Consider the following 27,186-nt stretch of genomic DNA (forward strand, 5'->3'; position numbering starts at 1 on the left):
GCTCTTATTCTGTGAGCCAAAGAACTCTGTACTGATCATGTCAGCCACTTCCTATTTAGGCTATGAGGTCTACCCTTCTCCTCAAAATGTATAAGAAAAAAAATGACTGAATTTCCCATGGCTGAAAAGAAAATTGTATGCCTGACCTAGTGTAGCCAGAATGAAATTCAGCACAATAATTTCTGGCCAATAATTCTTTTTCCACTATAGAGTTTATGACTTGTATAATGTTTTCTCATACGTTTTGATCCCAGCACTGATATGTCATTGGAGTGGTAGAGGATCATTTCCAATCTAGTCTCCCACACGATGGTTGCTTATGTAAAATGGAGGATTCAAAAGCTACATCAATGGTAGCTTTCAGGGAACAAGATTCAAAGCCCCTATTCAGTCTGGGCAGATGGTGGTGATGCAGTCTTTCCAGATGGAGGCCACTGGTAACGTGAGCACCTGGTCTGAATGAATCTGGCTCAGGCCAGGAGCACCCCCATCAGACCAACTCTATGGGGTTTTCTAGTTGGTACCAGTCTGCCCAGTGGTCTGGTCAGCCATCTGCAGGCCCCAGAAAGCCCTTATGTGTCTATTGCCAGTCCCTTCTCCCCGCTTATATTCTTAGATAGGAGCCCTTTGCGGGATAGGGACCGTGTCTAATTTCTATCGGTATATTCTTCCCTAGTGCTTTAGCACAGTGACTGCCCACAGTAAGCCCTTATCAAATATTCTTCCATCTAATATTTTTCTGCAGGAATGCACACTGACAAATTCTTGTGTCTCCTTCATCGACATTGGTGTTTCCTGAGCACTTCTTTTTGCAGAGTGCACCCAGCCTCTACCCAACCCCTGCCTCCCCTTATTCTCTCCTCCCAGCAAGCCCATCCTTGATGGAATTTTTTTCTTTGGTCTACTTCAGCCCAGCCCACGATGTCATCACATTATGCTGGGTTGCCTGAAATAATGTGCTTAATGTCATGGGTCTGCAGATTAGACTTTTTAAAAAAAAAACTCTTCCTTCTTCACCTTGGGTGGTCATCACATTTGACAGGATGACATGACCAGGGAGACATGGATTAGTTGTGGGAATACAATAATAATTATGGTATTTGTTAAGTGCTTACTATGTGCCAAGCACTGTTCTAAGCGCTGGGGTAGATACAAGGTAGTCGGGCTGTCCCACGTCGGACTCACAGTCTTGGTCCCCATTTTACAGATGAGGTAACTGAGGCACAGAGAAGGTTAGTGGCTTGGCTAAGGTCACACAGCAGACAAGTGGCAGAGCTGGGATTCTGGGTAGCCCCAAGAAGGCAGCTAAGAGGAAGGTTTGGTTTCAGAAGGCTGGGGAAGGTTCGAAACTCCATTCGGAGAAATCAATCAATCAGTCACAATTGTTGAACACTTTCTTTGCGCAGAGCACTGTACTAAGCACTTTGGAGAGTACAATATAATGGAGTTGGTAGACGTAGGCCCTGCCCATAAGGAGCTTAAAGTCTAGAGGATATCCAAAGAGCTAAAACTGACTTTAGGGCCGTAATTGTTTTCAAAAACTCTCTAAATGAGGTTGAGAGATTTAGGTGACACTTGTGGAAATAATAATAGTAATAACGATAATAATAGTGATGATAATTGTATTTGTTTAGTGCTTACTATGTGCCTAACACCATATTGAGCGGTGGGGTAGATTCATGATAATCAGATTAGACACAATCCCTGTCTCACATGGGGCTCACAATCTAAAGGAGAGGGAACAGGTCTTGAGTCACCGCTTTACAGATGAGAAAAATTAAGGTATAGAGAAATTACGTGGCTTGCCCAAGGTCAGCCCATCTGATGACAAATGGCGGAGGCTGGATTAGAATCCAACTTCTCTAATGCCCAGGCCCATGCTCTTTCCACTAGGCCATGTATTTGAGAAAGATATGGAAAAAGGCAGCAAAATTAGATAGTCTCTCCCTGTTCCTTTGGCAACCACGAGTCTCCCTTTCCAAGTAAAAGTCAGTCAGATTCCTGTAGTGTGATGTCTTACTTGATGGTGTCATAACCCTGAAGAACAGCCAATTCATTCCTTAACTACATGTAATTTCTGCCTTAAATATGCTCTTTATGCTGCTATAAATGGAAGTCAGTGCAATATAAATGTTACTGTAGCACATTACCTTGTGTCTCAACTGCTAATTATCTCAATCAACTTTGTTAATTGCAACACAAACAGAAATAGCAAAGCATTAAGAGAAGGAACAGGTGTCATTTCAAAATTACGGAGAGAGTGTTGGTATTTTCTCCCAGATACATTAGTCTCCTAGGTCTGTGATTGGATATGCATCTGAGGGAGCTGTGAACTTTACTCTCTGAGGCCAAAGAGCTGAGAATCTCAACCCTTCTTTCAAATTTCTAAGCCTGAAATGACTTTCTTCATTTCCTTTTTCTCTCCTTATTCTTTATTCATTTTTTCAGGATTTAGTGAGAAATAATTTAAAACAAAACAAAACAAGAAAACCAAGAAAAACCTACCCAAAAGATCTCCCCTTTCACATATCCAGAAAATTCAGTTCACTGGCTATGCAGAACTCCAACAACCAGGGCTGAATGTATGCTAAAATCAGCTGACCTGCTGCTGTATTATAGAAAATTCTCTATTTGGTATCTCCAACTTTCCCAAATGGCTTAATTTCCACACATTTTAGATACTGCAACTATGTAGAATGGTACTCCTGGTTAGGTTTCCTCATGACCAATCATAATCATCATCATCCATATTTATCATGCACCTACTGTGTAGAACAATGTGAAACAAAACACAGAAACAGAAGGCACAGTCCCTGCCTCCAGAAGCTAACACAAGACTGGGGGAGGGAGAAAACACAAATTTTCAACAAACAATGAAGGTAGGAGGAAAAACATAGGAAATAAAATTGGTGAAAACTAAACTAAACAAAAAAAAAGTATCGGTCAATGAAATAAACTAGCAATCACATGATATGGGATGACATGACCAGGGAAGTGGGCCCTAGTCCAGGAAGGCCTCCTGGAGGTAATGGCTTTTCAGTAGGATTTTGAAGGTGCAGAGGGAAGTGGTTTAGCCAGCTGGTGTGATGAGGAAGTACATGGTGAAGGGGGAGATGCATGAACAACGAATGAGTCAGAGATGAGAAAGTTGACAGCAGGATAGATTTAGGATCGTAGTTTGGGATGAGTGAAGAGTGTAGCTTTTCCCAGGAATGGTGTCAGGGTCATTCAAACAATCACCCCAGTAGAGGTCGCCACTTATCTGCTGTGTGACCTGGGGCAAGTCACTTAACTTCTCTGTGATTCGGTTTCCTCATCTGTAAAATGGAGATTGAGATTGTGAGCCCCCTGTGGGACATGGACTGTGTACAACCCGATTATCTTGCATCCACCCCAGCCCTTAGTATAGAGCCTGGCTCGCAGTAAATGCTTAACTAATACAATTATTATTATTGCTATTATTAACCCACAACCAAGGCAATTTGGGTTCTTTTTTTTAATCCTGTTCTACCTTTCTCCATGGTCCACAATGAAACAACTAGAAAGGAAAGTGTGAAAGGTTTTTTTTTCTTTTTCCATGTCTGAAGGTCTCAAGGCTCTAGGCATGCTAGGCGGATGGGGAGTGGAGACATTAAGATCACAAGATAATTCCATCTATCCATCTATCTATCCATCATTTTGTCCTTTGCATCACACCAAGCTTGGCAACAATCAGGATCACAGATGTGGTGGGGCACATGTAGTAAGCCTGAATTACTGAAAGAATTTTCAGGTTGGGCTAGTCCAAGCTGAAGTAGAGAGAGTAGAGGAGGGCCCTGGGGGAAGAGAAGAGAGGCTGGTAAGGGCCTTCACTAAATTACAAGCTCCATAAGCAGTGGGATTATGTGTATTTACTCTCCTCGACTCTGGAAAGGGGTTAGTACAGTACTCTGCACCCAAGTAAATACTCAATTCTTTGATTGATTCTTGAAATTTATGCTCAACATAAGCACAGGCAAAGCCAGTCCACCCCTCATGAACCTCCAGTGACCACCCATCTCCATCAAACTCAACAAAATCTTCTTACCCTTGGCTTCAAGGACCTGCACCCTATCTACCTCTCATATAATGCCTCTCCTCCTCTGCTCCTTCCCGACTCAAGTCTTTACTCCTCCACTGCTCACCACCTGACCATACTCATCCCCGTCCTTCCCCCATCCAACCACTTGTTCACAACTTTTCCTCCAACCCAGACCTTCCTCCTTCACCAAATACTCCAGACCTTGGTTCTCCACAACTTCAAAATGTTCCTAAAATGCCATGTCCTTCCAGTAGCCTTCTCTAATTAATTTAATTGAGAAGTGGCATGTCCTAGTGGAAAGAACTCAGGCCTAGGAGTTAGAGAACCTGGGTTCTAATCCTCTGTCTTCCATTTGCCCGATGAGTGACCTTGGACAAATCACTTCACTTCTCTAGGTCTCAGTTCTCTCATCTGTCAAATAGTCTATTCCTCTTCTCTCTCCCCTATTGACTGGGAGACTGATGAAAAACAGGAACTAGGTCCAACCTGATTATCTTATGTCTACTTCCTCACTTAGTACAGTGCTTGGCACATAGTAAGCACTTAACACATACCACAATTATTATTATCATTACTATGAAGTCTGAATGCCAACAAAAGTCTTTGTGTCCTGTTGCAAGCTTGGTGCGTAATCCAGGCTCTTTCTGGGATATGTGCAAGTTTTGGCTCTTTCCATTCATTCTCCTATTCAAACATTCCAGAACCATACAGCCTTTTTTGAACAATAGAACTGCACTGCTCTCTTATGGGTGTGCTAGAATATGACCTCGAGGTCTTTTCCACTGTTCTTTTACTTAGCCTATTTTTCTCCATCCTGTATTTGTGTTCATTTCTTGTCCTTAAGCGTTCTTTCTTGCCCATATCTCTGTTGAATTTCCTCCTGTTTTTGCTAGAACATTTTTCCAATTTATCAAGGTCACATTGACTTTTCTTCCCCTCTTAAAGAGGCAACTGCCCACAATTTCATATCAGCTGCAAACATGATGAGCACACCCAATCCATCTCACACTTTGGAATCAAGAGCTCAGGTAACTTTGGTACAAAATGGATTCTGCAAAGGCTAATGAAGTTTCAATAGAAGGTCATAACTCCTTACAATCTTCAGGAAAACACGGTCCAGTATTTCCAACAGATTCAGGAGGCAAAGAGAGGTAGGTCCAAATTATATTTGCATAACTTAAAATGCGATCTACTAACGATTTGGTCCTCAGAAGTCTTTTAGAGTCTTCCAAATATTTATCTTTCCGGACCCATGGGTGATGAACTGCCTTTTGTATGTAGATGAAAGGGATGACTAATGGTGTATACAGCAGACTTCCACCCTGTCAAAGGGAAGTTTACTATTTGAAAGGCCGCCAAATGGTTTGTCGGTGTTTGGGCCTACAGCCTTTGGTGCCTGTAGAGAAAGCATCATGTTTTTACAGAGTCTGCAAAACTTAACTTTGCTAGTGACAAAACAGTTTACATTTAATGTGGTGGTGTTCTGGTTCATGGGGACTTTGTTGGAATTACTTCTCTCCTTCTCTACTTATCCCCACTTGTGAAGTCTTATTGAAAGCATGACTACTTCAAGAGGCCTTCCCTGACTCAGCCCTACCTTTCCTCTTCCACTCCCTTCTGCATTGCCCTGACTTCCTCCCTTTACTCATCCCCCACCCCATACTACACTTATTCATTCATTTAACCAACCATATTTATTGAGCATTTACTGTATGCAAAGCACTGTAATAAGCACTTGGGATAGTACAATGCAACAATACTGAATATAACTATAATATTATTTATTTATATTAATGTATGTCTCCCCCTCTAGACTGTAAGCTCCTTGTGGGCAGGGAATGTGTCTGCTTATTGTTATATCCTACCATCCCAAGACCTTAGTATAGTGCTCTGCAGACAGTAGGTGCTCAATAAATGATTGACTGATAGTTATTTAAATGCCCAAATTAAAACTTATACACTCTGTAAATATACATCTGTGTATATTTACACAGACAGACACTGTGTAGAGAAGCAGCGTGGCTCAGTGGAAAGAGCACGGGCTTTGGAGTCAGGGCTCATGAGTTCGAATCCCAGCTCTGCCACTTGTCGGCTGTGTGACTGTGGGCGAGTCACTTAACTTCTCTGGGCCTCAGTTCCCTCATCTGTAAAATGGGGATTAAGACTGTGAGCCCCACGTGGGACAGCCTGATTCCCCTATGTCTACCCCAGCGCTTAGAACAGTGCTCGGCACATAGTAAGCGCTTAACAAATACCAACATTATTATTATATAAGGGCCTAGTAAACTCCCATTTCAGCCAACAGGGCAGGGAACATATTTACCAACTCTGTTGTATTGTAACCTCCCAAGTGCTCTAGACTGTGAGCTTGTTGTGGGCAGGAATGTGTCTGTTATACTGTACTCTCTCAAGTGCTTAGTACAGTGCTTTGCCCACAGTAAGTGCTCAATAAATTTATTGAATAAATGAAGTGCTCAGTTCAGTGTTCTGCACATGGTAAACACTCAATAAATACCATTGATTGATTGGTTGACTGATGAATCCTTTACTTTCAAGACATTTGGCAAAGGGTCCTAGGGAAGGAGATTGTCACAATTTCAATTTAAAATCCCAAACAGTGAATTTTACCCTAACAAGACTTCACATTTAAGAACAGATTCCCCAGCAGCTCTTTTTACTCTAGATATTTTGCTTACTATATCTAAGTCACTTGGAGATCAGGAGCCACCTTGAAGCAGGTGTGCATTTACTGAATATGAGTCTTTGCATGCAGACTGGAACCACTTTGGAATTAGGAACTTTCAAAGTAACAAATGGATTTCTAGAGTTCCTTGAGGGGGTGTTGGCTTGTTACAGTGTAAGACTGTGGGCTCCAGGTGGAGCAGGGACTGTATCTAATCTGATGATCTTTATCTATCTCAGTGCTTAGTACAGGGCTTGGCACATGGTAAATCCTTAACAAAGACCAGCATCATCATCTTCATCACCATATAGGGTATATAGGTATGGTACACATGAAGCTGACTGGGCTTGGTGAGTGCGACGGCCAATTATAATAACCACCCGCATCCTTATAAATGCAAGCAGACCTTGTAGGGAGCCTTAGTAGAATACTAATGTTTGTCTCCCCCTCTAGACTGTGAGCTCCTTGTGGGCAAGGAAATGTGTCTGTTTACTGGCTATATTGTACTTTCCCAAGTGGTTAGTACAGTGCTCTGCACTCAGTAAGTGCTAATAAATACGAGTGAATGAAAGAATAAATGAATGAATAGGACAGGTTCCAGGCCAGTTTGAAAGTTAATTCCACATGTGACCATTCATGAAACAGAGGGTGGCTCCATAGCATTCCAAGGAAGATTGAGAAAGAGGTTTATGATGCCTCCATCCCGTTTATCTTGTGTCTAACCCAGCAGTCAGCTAGTCAGGTTGGTCAACCGCAATTACTGAGTGCTTACTGTGTCCAGAGCACTGTACTAAGGATTTGGGAGATTAAAATATAACAACAGTAACATTCCCTGCTCAAAATGAGCTTACAGTCTAGAAGCACTTAGTACAGTACCTGGCATACAGTAAGCACTTAACAAATACCAAAATAAACAGAATTGGCAGAATTCACTGCAGGGACCCTTTAAAGGACTCTTTATTTTCCTTTAAAAATCAACAGAAACTGGAAATTTCACCAGCCCATTCAGGTAACCAGAATACTCCCTTGTTTCATCTTCCACATTAATTCTTGTAGAGAAACTGTGAAGCAAATGAATAAAATCCTTATATAAAGACTTAGGTGAACACTTTTGAACCTGAAAGCCATTCAGAAATCACCAGCTGAAGATCTTCTCCGGGAGGAAGTTTAGTTCTGCTTAAGCTTGAATAAATCAAATCATTTTTAACCCAGCTGAAACAGCACTCCACTGGTATCTCATTCAGATGCCTTTTTTGATTCCCTTCTAATTGGTCCAAGAAGCAGGCCAATTATATCCTGAAGGGTATCAAAGTGGGCCCCTTATTGAGCAAAGCAATACCACAGCATGGGGACTCTTAAAATTCATTTTTCCAACTTTTGCTTAACTTTTTAACACTGATTTCACGGGAGATCTAATGTTTCCTTCTATGATGGCCTAACTAATTCATCAAAGACCTCTTTTGAAAGGAACTCAAGTAGACAAGGAACAAACACATTATTGGCTAGCCGGTTTGGGGAGCCGAAAATGTTTAATTATCACTGTGCAGAAAGGAAAATGGGCCAACTGGGGGAGTGAGAGAAAAGTGGAAAAGAGATCCCAGTTAGTGAGCTCTGGGGAGTGATCCTGCTTCTTTACACCTAAGAAACCAGGTTCTTGAGTGTGACTGCCCTGAAGTGAAGGGAGAGTTGTTTTTTGTTTAATGTTATTTGTTAAGCTCTTATTCTGTGTCAAGAACTATTCTAAATGCTGGGGTAGATACAAATTTTTCATGCTGGAGAACATTCCCTGACCAGTGTGGGGCTCACGGTCTAAATTAGAGAGTGGAGAATTTAATCTTCATTTCACAGAAGAGGAAGTTAAGTGACTTGCCCAAAGTCAGACACTAGGCAGCTGGCAGAAGCGGGATTAGAACTCAGGTCTTCTGACTCCCAGGGTCTATGTTCTTTCCACTAGGCCATGCTACTTCTCTAAGATTTCAGATTTTCCAAGGCTTTTAGAAATAGGTTAGAAGCAGTTCTCCCAAGAAGGAAGGATGGAGTAATAAATGGGGTGGGCAGCCCGAGAAGAGAATCTGTGACTGTGGAAGGAGGAAGAAATGGAGGAGGAAGGGCACTATCCCCCATTATTGGTGCAATTCTCTGCACACAGCATGTTCTCAATGAATGCTAGTGACTGAATGATGGATAGAAGCAGTGGGGCCTAGTGGGAGGAGTTTGAACTCAGGTGTTAGAGGACCTGATTTCTATTTTTGGCTCTGTCACTTGCTGTGTGAGCTTAGGCAAGTCATTTAACTTCTCTGTGCCTTGGTTACATCATCTGTAAAATGGAGATAAAACATTTGTTCTCCTTCCCTCTTAGGGTGAGCTCTGTGAGACTGTGTCTGATCTGCTTATACTGTATGAAGCCCAGTACTTAGTATAGTGCTTGGCACAGAGTAAGCACTTGACAAATACCACAATTATTGTTGTTCTTGGGTCAATGAAAAGAAGGAGAAATCAGGAGCGGCAGGAGAGTGAAGGCCAAGCATCCTTGGGATAGCACTGGGGTAGGGTCCCCAGTTGGCTTGCTCAATTATTAGTCCATCAAAAGACCATTTGAAGTAGCTGACATGTTGACTATTAGATTTTTAATATTTAGTGATTTATTACACTGTCATAATGGACTTTGAATGATTTCTATCGGTTTACTTTTTCTTCTAGACATTTGATAACAATTAGCACCTTTCAAATACACTGAGCACTCAATTAATATGATTGATGAGTACAAAAGATATCTGCTGAGAAGACCATATCAGGAAGGTGGGAGGTTAATCAAGTAAGGCCTCTTGGAGAAGGTGTCCTATTGGGAGGGCTTAGAGATTTTGGGGAGCAAAAAGGAATTTGAGTTGGCCAAGTGCTTTTTTTCCAGTGGGCTAGGCAAGAACACATGCTATCTTTGAGTTCAACTCTAAAACATAAGTGAAGAAATGATTTTGACAGCACTGGTATAATTTCCAACACTTGCCCTGCTTCCTAAACCAGAATTGCATAGGTGCAATTTTTCCATTGCTCTTTCAGGTTTCTGACCTCTTAAGTTAACTGACTGGTCCAAAGAAAGACCTTCAGTTAAATTAGTTTTGGGGATTGCCTGAAATGACCAAGATATATATTAATTCTGGGCCTTAGGGGACAAAATGAAACTCTGTTAACCTTTTAAAACTCATGCTTAGTGAGTTTAATCTGAAATAGTCTTGAGATACATGCCCGTAACCATCTTCATTAAACTGCAAAACAAAACTTCAGAAAGAGTGAAAGGTATTCATTTGGTTTAGCAGTGTGATAGCTTTGGGAGGCCAAAGATACTGGGACATTTAAATATCACCTGAAATATTTTTAGCCCTATCTCCATGGTCTGACATTTAGGGATATTTTATTACTTGACTAAGAAGACCTTGATTTTATAGACTGTCTTCCAAAGAACCCAAAGTTAGTTTACACCAATTGTTGCAATTTATCCTCACAACCTCCCTGGGTGGGAGGAGGGAGGGTGTGAGAAATTGTTCTAACCCCTTTTCCCCAAGAGCTAAAATCCAAAGAGGGATTAAGTATCTTGCCCAGTTCATTCAGTAACTCCTGACTGAGGACTCTTTTTAGCAAAACACATTTTATCTCTAGTTTCACTCTCCTGCTCAGTCCCCTCTCTCAAAATGGAACACTTAAGTCTGAGCTGTGTCTTTACTGTCAACAAAGAATGTCAAAAATATGAATAATAATAATATTGATTAAGCACCTACTGTGTTCAGAACACTCTACTAAGCACTGGGAGAAAATACACAGGTGGGAAGCCATGAAAAATGCCATAGTAGTCAATCAATCAGTCAGTGGTATTTACTGAGTGCTTTCCGTGAGCAGAGAAATCAATCTGTCAATCATATTTATTATATGCTTACTGTGTGCAGAGCACTGTACTAAGCCCTTGGGAAATTACGGTATTACAGAGTTGGTAGCCATGTTTCCTGCCCACAGAGAGCTTACAGTCTAGAGTGGGAGACAGACATTAAAGCAAATTATGGATCTGTACATACATCTGTACAGGCCTTCCCAGACTGAGCTCCTCTTCTCCCTCTACTCCCTCTACCACCCCCCCTTCACCTCTCCGCAGCTAAACCCTCTTTTCCCCCTTTCCCTCTGCTCCTCCCCCTCTCCCTTCCCATCCCCTCAGCACCGTACTCGTCCGGTCAACTGTATATATTTCCATTACCCTATTTATTTTGTTAATGAATTGTACATTGCCTTGATTCTATTTAGTTGCCATGGTTTTTACGAGATGTTCTTCCCCTCGACTCTATTTATTGCCATCGTTCTTGTCTGTCCGTCTCCCCCGATTAGACTGTAAGCCCGTCAAACGGCAGGGACTGTCTCTATCTGTTGCCGACTTGTTCATTCCAAGCGCTTAGTACAGTGCTCTGCACATAGTAAGCGCTCAATAAATACTATTGAATGAATTAATACATAAGTAGTTACTGATGAATCAATCATATTTATTCTGCAGTTACAGTGTCCAAAGCACTACACTAAACATTTGGGAGGGTACAATATAATAGTCAACATGTTCCCTCTGCCCCAAATGGCTTTCAATCTAGAGGGAGATAGAGACATTAATATAAATAAATAAATAAATGAATAAAGGATATGTACATAAGTATTGTGGGACTGAGGGAGGAAGGAATAAAGGGTACAAATACAAGTGCAAGGGTGATGCAGGAGGGACTATTGTACTAAAGACTTGGGAAAGTAAAATAGGACTTGGGAAAGTAAAATACAATAGAGTTGGTAGACACATTCCTTGCCTTGAGGGAGTTTACAGTCCAGGGGTCCCATCTGTCAAGCAATCTCACTTCCCCTCTTTAAAGCCCTACTGAAGACTCCCTTCCTCCAAGAGGCCTTCCCAGAGTAAACCCCCCTTTTCCCCAGCTCCCACTTTCCCTATGTCACCCTGACTTGCTCCCTTTGCTCTACCTCCATGCCCCACAGAACTTGTGTATATATGTACATATCTATAATTCTATTTATTTATATTAATGTCTGTTTACTTGTTTTGATGTTTGTCTCCCCTTTCTAGACTGTAAGCCCAGTGTGGGCAGGGATTGTCTCTCTCTATTGCTGAATTGTACTCTCCAAGTGTTTAGTACAGTTCTCTGCACCCAGTAAGCGCTCAGTAAATATAGGCTTCAAGGCTCTCCATCACCTTGCCCCTTCCTACCTCTCCTCCCTTCTCTCTTTCTACTGCCCACCCCGCACGCTCCGCTCCTCTGCCGCCCACCTCTTCACCGTCCCTCGGTCTCGCCTATCCCGCCGTCGACCCCTGGGTCACGTCCTCCCGCGGTCCTGGAACGCCCTCCCTCCTCACCTCTGCCAAACCGATTCTCTTTCCCTCTTCAAAACCCTACTTAAAAATCACCTCCTCCAAGAGGCGTTCCCAGACTGAGCTCCTCTTCCCCCTCTACTCCCTCTGCCATCCCCCCTTTACCTCTCCGCAGCTAAAGCCTCATTTTCCCCTTTTCCCTCTGCTCCTCCACCTCTCCCTTCCCATCCCCACAGCACTGTACTTGTCCGCTCAACTGTATATATTTTCGTTACCCTATTTATTTTGTTAATGAATTGTACATCGCCTTGATTCTATTTAGTCGCCACTGTTTTTACGAGATGTTCTTCCCCTTGACGCTGTTTAGTGCCATTGTTCTTGTCTGTCCGTCTCCCCTGATTAGACTGTAAGCCCGTCAAACGGCAGGGACCGTCTCTATCTGTTGCCGACTTGTTCATCCCAAGCGCTTAGTACAGTGCTCTGCACATAGTAAGCGCTCAATAAATACTATTGAATAAATATGATTGAATGAATGAATGAATATCACGGGTCTATCTAATCCAGTGACCAGTCGAGCACTCTGGGAAAAGCTGAAAAATGCTATCCTGCTGCCCTACTAAAATGTGGATTAATAAGCCATTCCCGTTCAGCACGAGGTTCTCCAAGGAAGATGTTTATAACATTCAGAGTCATGCCAGCCAAGTTATTCTATGGTCTTTCCCAACCTGCCTCTGGGCTGGCTGGGAAGCAGCGTGGCTCAGTGGAAAGAGCCTGGGCTTTGGAGTCAGAGGGCATGGATTCGACTCCCGGCCCTGCCTCTTGTCAGCTGTGTGACTGTGGGCAAGTCACTTCACGTCTCTGTGCCTCAGTTACCTCATCTGTAAAATGGGGATTAACTGTGAGCCTCACATGGGACAATCTGATTACCCTGTATCTACCCCAGCACTTAGAACAGTGCTCTGCACATAGTAAATGCATAACAAATACCAACATTATTATTATTGTGTCTGCTCAGGGTCAGCACCTTGGGAGCAGCAGAGGAGGAATGCTGACAGTTCTGGGAGATGCACAGAGAGCCAGCTATGATGCTGTGTTTGTTTATCCGGAGGAACAAATACCAAGATTTACTTTTCAGGCTCTCAGCCTCTCCCTCTCTCTTCCTCCCATCTCCATCCCTGAGTTCTTCGGTCTGTTGAAACATCACTTCGGCCTGGCTGATGCTATCATTCACACATCTGGCATTTCATGGTTCTGATTAGGCCCAGGGGTCAAAGGGATCTTCTGGTCCATATCTAGGCAGGTCTGGCTCCTGGACCAAAAGTGTCCAGGCAGTGTCTATAGTGACACAAAAGTTTTGCCTAAGGAATGAGCACGGGCTGGGAATCAGAAGACCTGATTTTTAATCTCGGCAACTTATCTGCTGTTTGACCTTGGGCAAGTCACTTCACTTCACTAGGCCTCAGTTTCCTCATCTTTAAAATGAGTATTCAATACGTATTCTCTCTCCTCCTAAGACCACGAACCCCATGGGGACAGATACTGTGTTCGACCTAATTATCCTATATCCTCCCTAGTGCTTAGTACAATGCTTGACACATAATAGGCAGTTGAGAAATACTATTATTATTAGTAGTGATGATAATAATTGTGGTGAGCCCACAGCCAGCTGCCTTATTAGTGTTTGTAATCCTGTGAATAACAAGGAAGAGACTTGCGAAGGTACTGATGGGCACCACCTGAGACAGATGATTACTGGCCTGTGGGGGTGGAGCATGGAAGGAAGTGGGGCTTTCTCTCCCTGATCTATGCAGTAATAGGCCAAGACCAATCAGTGACTGCCACATAGGGCCCCACCTGTGACACCCAAGGCAGCTAAAAAGTGGTCATTTTGAGTTGGGAGCAGATATGCAAAGGGAATGTAGACAGAGGCATGCAGAGGGAAGCAGTACAGAGGAAAGCACCTGGAGCAGCAGAAGCCAGCAGCACTTGGAAGCAGAAAGAAGAAGCACTGACAGAATGGGTTCCTTTGAATACAGACTGGTATTGGACCTTTGGTGGAATGAGTGAGTGAGTGAATGTGTGGGTGTAGATGTGTCACTCCCTTGCACATTGGTAAAATGAAGTAAAAAGCATTGCATAGTAACCTTAGTGATCAGAGGTGTGGTTTGAATTCTATTATGTGTCACTGAGGCTCCCCCAATCTAGGAAGGGACTGGGTGGTACGAACTGGGGGCTCAAGACAATAGTAACAATAGCAATTATAATTAGTAGGACTTTCTCCAGCTGATATTTAATCTTTTTTCCTCAAGTAAAGGGACTGATTAATTGGTCTGCTCCCATGGATACCTTTGGCTTTATTTCAGTGGCATGGCCCAGATTCCAGTGTGGTCACAGGGCTCTGTGGGACAGGAAATGGGTTGGTAGCCTTAGTTAAGCAATTGTCCCTCTGGGTTGGTGGGATTTTTGCCTCACGAGTCCCAGAAGTAGTTCTGTGGGAACATTGTTCCCATCTCAGGCAGGCCCAAACACCAGTTCTATGCCTCCAGAAACAGATTAAAAAAATTCCCAAGGACCAGATCCAGGCGCTACTGCCTCAAAATGAACAAAGTGACCCTGGAAATGTGTGAACCCTCACTGTGGAAGCGGCGGGTGCATGAGACTCTTCAGTCTTTATTTTTTTAAATTAGAAAAAGTGCTTATTTTTAACTCCCTGGGAAGCTTTCTGGAGAAAAGCATCTCAATTTTGTTCACGTCCTGGTGGAGGGCAGACCGGCTCTCGTCCCCTGGTATTCAATAGAGCTTCAGAATCTTACAAACTCTATAAAGCTGGGTATTCAACCGAAAATAACAGATACTGACGAGGACTCACAGTTTTGCGTCCTCTTAGGATGAAATTCTTAACCTGAGACATCAAAACTTTATTAAGGGCAGACTGTTTCACTGGGAAAGGAGGCCTGTTCTGGATACTGCAGTTCCTGGCCATCACCTGCTCTCCTGTGCCCGTTTCTACCCATATTTGAAGAACAAACCCTACAATGAAGAGCAGTGTACACACACACACACGTGTGTGTAAATGTGTATACATTATATATGTATAAATAATGATAACAATTATGGCATTTCTCAAGTGCTTTCTTTGTGCCAGCACTATTCTAAGCACTGGGGAAGATAAAAAGTATTCAGGTTGGATGTAGTCCCTGTCCCAAATAGGGCTCACAGTCTTAATCCCCTTTTAACAGATGATGGAACTGAGGCACAGACAAGTGCATTGACTTCCCCAAGGCCACACAGCAGATATGTGGAGGAGCAGCGATTAGAAGCCATGACCTTCTGACTTCCAGGCCTGTGCTCTATCCCACTCTGCTGCTTCTCTACTATACTGCTATATATGGTATTAAATATATAAGCACACACATATATGAAATCACTGGACCAGGGAGAATGGAACCCTATGCACTTTAATTTTTAAAGTCTAAAACCATCTACCTTAGAATGTGGGGGTGTCTATATGTATCTATGTATGTACACTGGGTCCTATTTTACAAAGTCCCTGTACTGACTTCTAGCCAGAGCAGATTGGAAAGGCCAGGATATAAGTATCATATACCTATATGACAAACATACATCATATCCTGGTGCTATGCTACAAAAGGAATCAGATCTGTGACTTAGTATCTGCTTCTTTGATCCCTAGCACTGTGGCTCAGTGGAAAGAGCCTGGGCTTGGGAGGCAGAGGTCATGAGTTCTAATCCTGGCTCTGCCACTTGTCAGCTCTGTGAGTTTGGGCAAGTCAATTAGTTACTCTGGGCCTCAGTTACCTCATCTGTAAAATGGGGATTAAGGCTGAGAACCCCACGTGGGACACCCTGATTACCTTGTATCCACCTCCAATACTTAGAACAGTGCTTGGCATGTAGTAAGTGCTTAACAAGTACCATTATTATTACTGTATTTTGTGACACAAGCAGTGTTCCAGATCCACATGTATAATGATCACGTCCACAATCCTCCTCTCAGGCCCTTCTTTATCACTGCTTTTCATGTGGAATATTTTGCTCTCGACTTGGCACCTGAATAATTCTTTCTAATCAATAGAACACAGAAGACTGCAATTCTTCTCAGTTTTGCCAATCTGCTCTGGGTAAAAGTCAATCCAGGGACTTTGTAAAATAAGGCCCGATGTGTATACACACAAACGTCACGTTCTAAGATAGATGGTTTTAGACTTTAAAAATTAGTTAAGAGCTTCTCTTCTCCTTGGTCCGGTGAATATTGTGTGTTATCACTAGAGTTGCCAGGGACAGCCCTCCCAAATACTGGATGAAGACAGGCAAGTAATGTCAAATGAGAGAGTAACATGATGATGTCAGGGGAGCCATTTTGGACATTTGTGTCCTCCTCCAAGACCTGTTAGACTCTGAGCCCACAAACTCAATGGCAGAAGGTATGACCGAAGGAGGCTTGGCCCCAAAAATTTTATAAAGGAAAATGCTTCAAGTTTCCTCAAGTGCAAAAAAGGGATTCAATACCTGTTTTCCCTTCTACCCCCCTTGGGACGTCGACTGTTCGATCTGATTATCTGGTGTCTGAGTGCTTAGTACAGGACTTGGCACATAGTAAGCACTTAACAAATACTATATAATTATTATTATCTTGTTCTTTGAGAGATTCACAGAAAGCAGTCACATGTAGCACCAACCTCTGAATCAGAAGCAGCGTGGCTCAGTGGAAAGAGCATGGGCTTGGGAGTCAGAGGTCATGGGTTTGAATCCAGGCTCTCCCACTTGTCAGCTGTATGACTGTGGGCAAGTCACTTAACTTCTCTGTGCCTCAGTTCCCTCATCTGTAAAATGGGGATTAAGACTGTGAGCCTCAGGTGGGACAACCTGGTTACCCTGTATCTACCCCAGCGCTTAGAACAGTGCTCTGCAGATAGTAAGTGCTTAACAAATATCAACATTATTATTATTAATATTAATAAAAGCCTAAAGTGTGCCAGTGTTGTCCAAACAAACACAGGCCATCGCCAGGAAAGAAAAAAGAAGCCAAAACAAATGGGATGGATGATTTTACCACCCTTTAAAACCATGATATGTCCTCCTCTGGAATATTGCATGCAGTCCTGGTTGCCACATTTTAGGATGACTATGCCTGATATGGAGAAGTCGACTGTTAGAGAAGCTTCTAAAAGAAGATAGTCTAAAGATATCAGAACTCTTATAGTTTGGAAAAAATCCAAGAAGCAGTATGACCTAGTGGAAAGAGAATGGACCTGGGAGTCAGAGGGCCTGGGTTCTAAACCCAGCTTCCCCACTTGTCTATTTTGTGACCTTGGGCAAATTGCTTCACTTCTCTGTGCTTGTTACCTAATCTGTAAAATTGGGATTAAGTCCTCCTCTCTCTGTCTTGGACCATGAGCCCCATGAGGGTCAGGGATTATGTCCAACCTGATTATCTTGTGTCTACCTCAGTGCTTAGAATAGTGCTTGATACATAGTAAGCACTTGACAAATACCATAAAGTGTAAGAAATGACTTGATTGAAACTGACATAACGAAGGAGGGTTTGGACAGGATAAACATGGAATTGTTATTCACCAAATCCCTCAACAACTGGTCCAGGGGACATCCACTGGGGTTTGAAGGTGCTATATACAAAGCAAATATGCTTCTTTACTATTTGGGTGGCAAATGTATATAGCCGTTATCAATCAAAATATCAGCAGGTTTAGGAGGTGTTTGAATAAATTCATAGACAAGAAGTCCATAATGGATTTACTAGATGAAATTTACAAATGTAGAGAAAAAGCTTAAAGTTAGAAGATGGTCATTTCAGCAGTAAGATAGTGTCAAGTAGGGCAAACTTCCTAACTTCAGGGATCTTTTTGACGCTGCAGACAAAGCTGAGATGGGTAGATCAGTATTCATTCATTCAATCATATTTATTGATCACTTACTGTGTGTAGAACTCTGTATTAAGAGTTTGGGAGAGTACAACGTAATACACAGACACATTCCCTGCCCACAGTGAGTTTACAATTTAAAGGGGGAACATGTCACTAATGTGACCCAGTACTGACAAAGCTTGTGGTCTTAAGTTTCGATGTCAATAATAATTATGGTATTAAGCATTTACTGTGTGCAGAGCACCGTTCTAAGCGCTGGGGTAGACACAGGGTAATCAGATTGTCCCTCGTGGGGCTCACATTTTTTAATCCCCATTTTTACAGATGAGGTAACCGAGGCACAGGGAAGTTAAGTGACTTGCCCAAGGTCACACAGCAGACAAGTGGCGGAATGGGCTTTGGAGTCAGAGGTCATGAGTTCGAATCCCAGCTCTGCCACTTGTCAGCTGTGTGACCATGGGCAAGTCACTTAACTTCTCTGTGCCTCAGTTACCTCATCTGTAAAATGGGGATTAAGACTGTGAGCCCCACGTGGGACATCCTGATTCCCCTGTGTCTACCCCAGCGCTTAGAACAGTGCTCGGCACATAGTAAGCGCTTAACAAATACCAACATTATTATTATTATTATTAACTGGGATTAGAACCCACGACCTCTGACATGTCTATGAGCCCTGATAACTTCCATCAACATCACATTTAGCATTTCAAGTCATTTTATCAGTGCCTCAACTCAACATCAAGTGGCAAAATGGCCCCAAGTCTTTGAATGCAGTCATTTGGTCAGCACTGAGGAAATGCTTCTCCCAGGGCAGCTTTACCCAGTGTGACATATGTGGAGCATGGATGGATGACAACAGGATACCCAAGTAGCCGCTGTCACGAGTTGATTGATGCACACCCTTAAATAATGTGACTAAGTTGTGGACCTCTGGGAAAAAACAAGGTCAGATAGACCATCTACTCTGGCAGGAATCAGCACATTTCAAATATAATTCAGAATGGAGGGATCCTAAGAGGCAGTGAAAACCCTCAGGTGTTATAAAGAACAATCTATTTCTGCCCAGGCTGGAAGAAACTACTGGTTACACCCCTCTCCCCACTTTCCAATCCTCCCTCCCCCCATCAAGAATATATCTTTAGGCATTAAGGGCAGAGAGAGAGTTTCCTGTTCACATCTCTAGTGTGGGAGTCAGAGATCGGAATTCTAACTGATTTTACCTCAGTTGCAGGACCTCATTTCCCACCCGCACATGTATCCAAATATGAAATTTCTTATACCTCATAGAAGAAGGGTGAGACTGAATGACATAATCTGTCATTCATTCATTCATTCAATAGTATTTATTGAGCGCTTACTATGTACAGAGCACTGTACTAAGCACTTGGAATGAACAAGTCGGCAACAGATAGACAGTCCCTGCCGTTTGACGGGCTTACAGTCTATTTGGGGGAGACGGACAGACAAGAACAATGGCAATAAATAGAGTCAAAGGGAAGAACATCTTGTAAAAACAATGGCAACTAAATAGAATCGAGGCGATGTACATTTCATTAACAAAATAAATAGGGTAATGAAAATATATACAGTTGAGCAGACGAGTACAGTGCTGATGGGAAGGGAGGGGGGAGGAGCAGAGGGAAATGGGGGGAAAGGGGGTTAAGCTGCGGAGAGGTGAAGGGGGGGTGGTAGAGGGAGTAGAGGGAGAAGGGGAGCTCAGTCTGGGAAGGCCTCTTGGAGGAGGTGAGTTTTAAGTAGGGTTTTGAAGAGGGGAAGAAAATCAGTTTGGCGGAAGTGAGGAGGGAGGGCATTCTGGGACCGCGGGAGGATGTGGCCCAGGGGTCTACGGCGGGATGGGCAAGACCGAGGGACGGTGAGGAGGTGGGCGGCGGAGGAGCAGAGCGTGCGGGGTGGGCGGTAGAAAGAGAGAAGGGAGGAGAGGTAGGAAGGGGCAAGGTGACGTAGAGCCTCGAAGCCTAGAGTGAGGAGTTTTTGTTTGGAGCGGAGGTTGATAGGCAACCATTGGAGGTGTTTAAGAAGGGGAGTGACATGCCCAGATCGTTTCTGCAGGAAGATGAGCCGGGCAGCGGAGTGAAGAATAGACTGGAGCGGGGCGAGAGAGGAGGAAGGGAGATCAGAGAGAAGGCTGACACAGTAGTCTAGCCGGGATATAACGAGAGCCCGTAGCAGTAAGGTAGCCGTTTGGTTGGAGAGGAAAGGGCGGATCTTGGCGATATTGTAAAGGTGAGACCGGCAGGTTTCGGTAATGGATAGGATGTGTGGGGTGAACGAGAGAGACGAGTCAAGGATGACACCAAGATTGCGGGCCCGAGAGACGGGAAGGATGGTCGTGCCATCCACGGTGATAGGGAAGTCTGGGAGAGGACCGGGTTTGGGAGGCAAGATGAGGAGCTCAGTCTTGCTCATGTTGAGTTTTAGGTGGCGGGCAGACATCCAGGTGGAGACGTCCCGGAGGCAGGAGGAGATGCGAGCCTGAAGGGAGGGGGAGAGGACAGGGGCGGAGATGTAGATCTGCGTGTCATCTGCGTAGAGATGGTAGTCAAAGCCGTGAGAGCAAATGAGTTCACCGAGGGAGTGAGTGTAAATGGAGAACAGAAGAGGGCCAAGAACTGACCCCTGAGGAATTCCAACAGTTAAAGGATGGGAGGGGGAGGAGGTGCCAGCGAAGGAGACCAAGAATGACCGGCCAGAGAGATAAGAGGAGAACCAGGAGAAGACGGAGTCCGTGAAGCCAAGGTGAGATAAAGTGTGGAGGAGGAGGGGATGGTCGACACTGTCAAAGGCAGCAGAGAGGTCAAGGAGGATTTAGAATGGAGTAGGAGCCATTGGATTTGGCAAGAAGGAGGTCACGGGTGACCTTAGAGCAGTCTCGGTAGAGTGGAGGGGACGGAAGCCAGATCGGAGGGGGTCCAGGAGAGAATGGGAGTTAAGGAATTCTAAGCAGCAATTGTAGACGACTCGTTCTAGGATTTTGGAAAGGAAGGGTAGTAAGGCGATAGGGCGGTAACTGGAGGGGGAAGTGGGGTCAAGAGCGGGTTTTTTTAGGATGGGGGAGATGTGGGCATGTTTGAAGGCAGAGGGGAAGGAGCCATTGGAGATTGAGAGGTTAAAAATAGAAGTTAAGGAAGGGAGGAGGGCAGGGGCCATGGTTTTAATCAGGTGAGAGGGAATGGGGTCCGAGGCGCAGGTGGAGGGGGTGGCACTTGCAAGGAGGGAGGAGATCTCCTCTGAGGATACTGCAGGGAAGGATGAAAAAGTAGGGGAGAGGGTTGGTGGGGGGGAGGGGAGAGGTGGAGGGGTGACTTTGGGGAGCTCAGACCTGTCATCTGTCATCTCCAGTAGAAAAGTGGTATAATACTTCGAGGTGGTGATAATACTAGATGTTTAAGGAAGTTGCCTACCTCATTTTGCCCCATGTGTTTCCAAGTATGAAATTTCTAAATATCTCATAGAAGAAGGGTGAGACCCAGTGAGTCCCAGGGACTGTAAGCTCGATGTGCGTAGGGAATGTCTGTTATATTGGACTCCCCTAAATGCTTAGTACAGTACTCTGCCCACAGTATTGACTGACTGACAAAGGCATCATCTGTAAAAGTGCTTAGAGCTCTCCAGTGGAAAAGTGATATTAATCTCCAGGCGATGACATAAGTAATACTAGACGTTTGAGGGTATTGCACTGCGTTAGGTTCTACAGGTACCCGATATTTGTTTTCAGATTTCCTCTCCTAGAGACCTTATTTGCATTTCATTTGCATCAAATCCTCATGGACTTTTTTTAAAAAGCTTTTTACACTTCAAGGGACTCATTCAGCTCGAGCCATTACGTTTATGGTGACTCCAGAGAACAGCCAGGGGATTTACTAGATACTCATTAGAGCCCACTTTGTTCTCAAACGGTCTTTTGCCATGCAAATTTCAACGTACTGAGCTCCTTAAAATAAAGTCTCCAAACAAAGACCATTAAAGTTAAGAGTGTGCAGTAATACAGGAATGCTCCACCCTCAGATTAATTGCTAATATTTTAGTCTGGAAAAACATCTGGGGTCTCAGCTTGAATTTTGCTTTGAACACCAGAACTGGAAGCCTTGTGTTCCAATCTTCCTAAAAGCAAGGAAAAAACAGATCATGGAAATTCTGTAGGGTCAGCTCCTGGATGATTCCAGTCCAGCTCACAATGGCATCATCAAGGGCTCAAGTGGGAGCCAACCTCAGATCCCTTGGGAGAGAAGTGGGTGGGTGATCTGGCTCCTTAAATACTGAATGGTCCTAGATAGGTGGAAGGTCATCACTGTAAAGCTTCCAGCAACCTGTGGACTGAGGAACTGGAATTCAATCATTTTGGTTCCTGTGGGGAAAGAACATGGTCTGCCAACTCAGTAACACTCTCTTGTGTTATACTCTCCCAAGCGCTTACTATTACTAATAATAATGTTGGTATTTGTTAAGCGCTTACTATGTGCAGAGCACTGTTCTAAGCACTGGGGTAGATACAGGGGAATCAGGTTGTCCTACATGAGGCTCACAGTCTTAATCCCCATTTTTGCAGATGAGGGAACTGAGGCACAGAGAAGTTAAGTGACTTGCCACAGTCACCCAGCTGACAAGTGGCAGAGGTGGGATTTGAACCCATGACCTCTGACTCCCAAGCCTGTGCTCTTTCCACTGAGCCATGCTGCTTCTTACTACAGTGCTCTGCACATAGGATGCATTCAACAAAAACCACTGATTGATTGATTTATGTCTTGATGTGTTCTGAGTGTCCCTTTGTTCAGAGTCTTAAACACTGAAGAGACAGTGTTGCCTAATTGAAAGAGTACAGCCCTGAAAGCCCAGGGACATAGATAACAAATCTGGCTCCGCCTTTCACCTGCTGTGTGAACTTGGGCAAGTTTCTTGACTTTTCTGGGCTTCGGTTTCCTCTTGGATTTCCCTCAAAAGTTTGCAGCATTTCCAATATAAAGGGATTTTTTTCTTTTCTTGGGAGGATTTTTATAATAATGATAATAAAAATGAGGGTATTTGTTAAGCACTTACTATGTGCACTGTTCTAAGCACTGGGGTAGACACAAGGTAATCAGGTTGTCCCAAGTGAGACTCACAATCTTAATCCCCATTTTACAAATGAGGTAACTGAGGCACAGAGAAGTTGAGTGAGTTGCCCGAAGTCACACAGCTGATAAGTGGCGGAAAGGGGATTAGGACCCACAACCTCTGACTTCCAAGTCTGTGCTCTTTCCACTAAGACATGCTGCTTCTTATCCTAGCTAGGTTCTATGACCTCCCAGGGAGCTAGGGTCCTTCAGTCAGTCAATCATATTTATTGAGTGCTTACTGTGTGCAGAGCACTGTACTGACCACTTGGGAGAGTACAGTTCAACAATATAACGGACATATTCCCGGGCCACAGTGAGCCTACAGACTAGAAGGGGACGCAGACACTAAATAAATAGCTGGTGTAAGTCAATCCCTCCCAGGATGACTATAAGTTCAGGGTCTTCCAAACAGAGTTGTCCCTCCTGTTCTAAAATCTGATTGCCAGGAACTTGTCTGAGATTTTGTGATTGACTGCGAGACTGGAGCACCTCGACAGACTAACTGTTACAGACATGGAATATTACTGGCTAATGTGTCAGATATGGATTCCATCAGGCACAATTAGACCACTGCAAGAAGAGAGGGAAATCAGTCTGCAGCAACCTAAGGAATTAACAGGAGCTGTCTTGTTTGGCAAGGATTCCCTCTGCACAGGCTGGATAGCACTGGGGAGAGAGGAAGGAAAAGAGAAGCTGGAGAAATAGACTGCTTGTCGGATTTTTAGGAAATCTCCCTTTCCTCCTCCCTTGGAGAAGCTTGTGTTATTACACTGTCCCTGAAAACACAGATAAAACAGTTTTCACGGGGTGGAATATTCTTGACTAGCTGGTGCTTTCTGAAACGAAGCTGTCCTCTATGACCAGTTTGGTCGAGAGCTCGTTGAGAGAACATGGACACTGAAGGAATGGTAATACTAACAATAATAATAATAACAATAATTGGTATAATTATTGAGTACTTATTGTGTGCAGGGCATTGTACTATGTGTTTGAGACAGAGTACAGTAAAACAGAGTTGATAGACATGCTCCCTGTTCACTATGAGCTTACAGTCTAGAGGGAATAATGATGATAATAAGCATGATAAATATGGTATTTAAGCGCTTACTATGTGTCAGGCACTGTTCTTATCCCTGGGGTAAATACAAGATAATCAAGTTGGACAAAGTCGTGGTTTCACATGGGGCTTACAATCTAAGTAGGAGAGAGAACAGATATGAATCTCCATTTTACATATGAGGAAAACAAGGCCCAGAGAAGTTAAGGCCCGAAGTCTCACAGCAGGCAAGTGGAGGAGCTGGGGTAAGAAGTAAAGTCTTCTGACTCCTAGGCCTGTGCTCTTTTTTTTTTAATAGTATGTTAAGCACTTACTATGTGCCAGGGGCTGTATTAAGTGCTGGGGTTGATACAAGCTAATCTGGTTGGACACAGTCCATGTCCCATATGGGGCTCACAGTCTCAGGTCCCATTTTTCAGATAATGTAACTGGGGAACAGAGAAGTGAACAGACTTGCCCAAGGTCACCCAGTAGACAGGTGGAGCTGGGATTAGAACTCATGTCCTCTGACTCCCAGGCCCATGCTCTATCCACTAGACCACACTGCTCTTGCTCCTTGGCCACTGAGTGAGCTCCTCCTTGGGGAAGACTGGCCTGAGAAATGGTCAAAACCAGCATAGGGAGCCCCAGTAATTTGAATGCAGAATGTGACAAGCCCCTGGACTGGAATTACAGAGTTCCTCATCTGTAAAGTGGGGAATGCAGACTGTGAGCCCCTTGTGTGTCCAATCTGATTAACTTATATCTACCCCAGTGCATAGTACAGTGCTTGGCACATAGTAAGGACTTAACAAATAGTACATAACCCGCCCCCTCAAAAAAAACAACCTGAAGGGTATGTAAGGGGAGGCAAAGCGGAATCTCAGTAATTGATGTTCTGTAGCACATCCCTCTGCCTCCTGCCCTAAAACCATGGATTTGTTTGTCATGTTGTCCCGGAATAGCCTCCGGGCTCCGCTCACGGCCTGGCTGATCCTCTGAGGTTATTTACGCCGCGCTGGGTAGCTGGGCCCGGATCAGGTTCCCTCTGATCAGCTCGGCTCTGCAGTTCTCAGTATGCCAGCTGCCCAGATGTATGGCCGGCTCTGATTTCACTCACAGGCTACTATAATTTCAACTTGGGGAAAGAAAATAAAAACCTTATAGATGTGGCACAAGAAAGAGCTCTTAAGCTCCAAATCATCCAGCACATTAATGCCACAGTAAGAGCCTCTAACGTTGACTCAGAATGCAAACCCCAACATTTGGGAATTTCCCCCATAGGCTCATGAATAGAGTAAGTATTGGCTATTCCACTCTATATAAAGGCTGAATAAATACCATTGATTGATTGATTAATTCCACTCATTTGGAAACTCCTCTATTCCCAAAATGTCCAGAAGCAGCACAGTCTAGTAGAAAGAGCACGTGGCTGCTGTGTGACCAGGGACAGGTCACTTTACTTCTCCGTGTCGTAGTTTCCTCATCTGTAAAAATGGGGAGAACATTCCCCTTCTCGTTCCCCCTAAGAGAAACCAATGTGGGGCAGTAGCAGTGTCACCTAGTCTATAGAGCATGGGTCTGGGAGTCAGAAGGACCTGGCTTCTAATCCTGGCTCAGCCACTTGTCTGCTCTGTGACTTTGATCAAGGTCATTCGTTCATTCAATTCAATCATTCATTCAATCGTATTTATTGAGTGCTTACTGTTTGCAGAGCACTGTACTAAATGCTTGGAAAGTACAATTTGGCAACAGAGACAATCCCTATGCAACAACAACAGGCTCACAGTCTAGATGGGGGAGACAGACAATAAAACAAAATAAATAGAATTATAAATATATACACAATTTTTTATACATATATATATGCATATGCAGATATACTTCACTTCTTTGTGCCTCAGTGACCTCATCTGGAAAATGGGGATTAAGACTCTGAGCCCCATGTGTGACAGGGGCTGTGTTCAACCTGATTAGCTGTATCTACCCGAGTGCTTACAGCAGTACTTGACAGATAGTAAGCACTTAACAAATACCATCATTATTGTTATTGTTACTATTATTATCTGATTATATGGTACCTATCCCAGTGCTTCGCATAATGTCTGGCATCACGATGTAGTGGATAGAGCAAGGGACTGGGAGTCAGAATGTCATGGATTCTAGTCCCGGCCCTGCCACTTGTCTGCTGTGTGACCCTGGGCAAGAGTTCACTTCTCTGTGCTTCAGTTACCTCATCTGTAAAATGGAGATTGAGACTATGAGCCCCATGTGGGACAGGGACTGTGTCCAACTCAATTTGCTTATAGCCACCCCAGCTCTTAGTACGCTGCCTGACACATAGCCCTTAAAAACCATTATTATTATGATTTTGATTACTATTAAGTGTTTAACAAAAGACCTATCTTTATTATTATCATTTATGGTCTAGGCTGGGCACATCCAGGAAACTGGCCCAGGAATTACAACCATCTTTGTAAAAAAAATTCCTGCCATCTGAACTTTTTCACTGAAGTCAAGGCTGAACACCATGACATTATTGTCCTGGGTGGTCAGAGGTGCTGCTTCTGAAACTGCTTTCCAGTGGGGTCACACGAGTGCCAATTTGAGAACTATCACGTGATCTTCATGTGCAGACATCCCCAGTGCCAGGATTTGGGCTGAATATGCATTCTAGAACATGCAGAAATGGTGCAGTGACATTGATGCTTATTTGTTTGTTCATTCATTCATTTAATCATATGACTGGGATAGATTCTGATCTTCACCGATCTTCAGGATAATTCTTTCTTATCAAGTCCTTGAGATATCACTTGGGTTTACATTGGTAATCCAATCAGTGCTGTTCACTGGAAGCAGCGTGACTCAGTGGAAAGAACCCGGGTTTGGGAGCCAGAGGTCATGGGTTCTAACCCCAGCCCTGCCGCTTGTCACTTTTGGGGAGAGATGACACTCCTCTGTGTCTCAGCTCCCTCATCTGTAAAATGGGGACGAAGACTGTGAGCCCCACGTGGGACAACCTGATCACCTTGTATCCACCCCC

The 27,186-nt window shown here is 43.8% G+C and overlaps 1 protein-coding gene across 1 annotated transcript in view; it reads right to left on the bottom strand.

Annotated features, from left to right (window-relative positions):
• GALNT9 (polypeptide N-acetylgalactosaminyltransferase 9) overlaps window positions 1-27,186 on the bottom strand; it is a 242,943-nt gene that overhangs the window by 28,511 nt on the left and 187,246 nt on the right. The gene's annotated exons all lie outside the window — the stretch shown is intronic.

This window comes from Ornithorhynchus anatinus, chromosome 2, assembly GCF_004115215.2.
Source record: "Ornithorhynchus anatinus isolate Pmale09 chromosome 2, mOrnAna1.pri.v4, whole genome shotgun sequence".
Lineage (NCBI taxonomy): Eukaryota > Metazoa > Chordata > Mammalia > Monotremata > Ornithorhynchidae > Ornithorhynchus > Ornithorhynchus anatinus.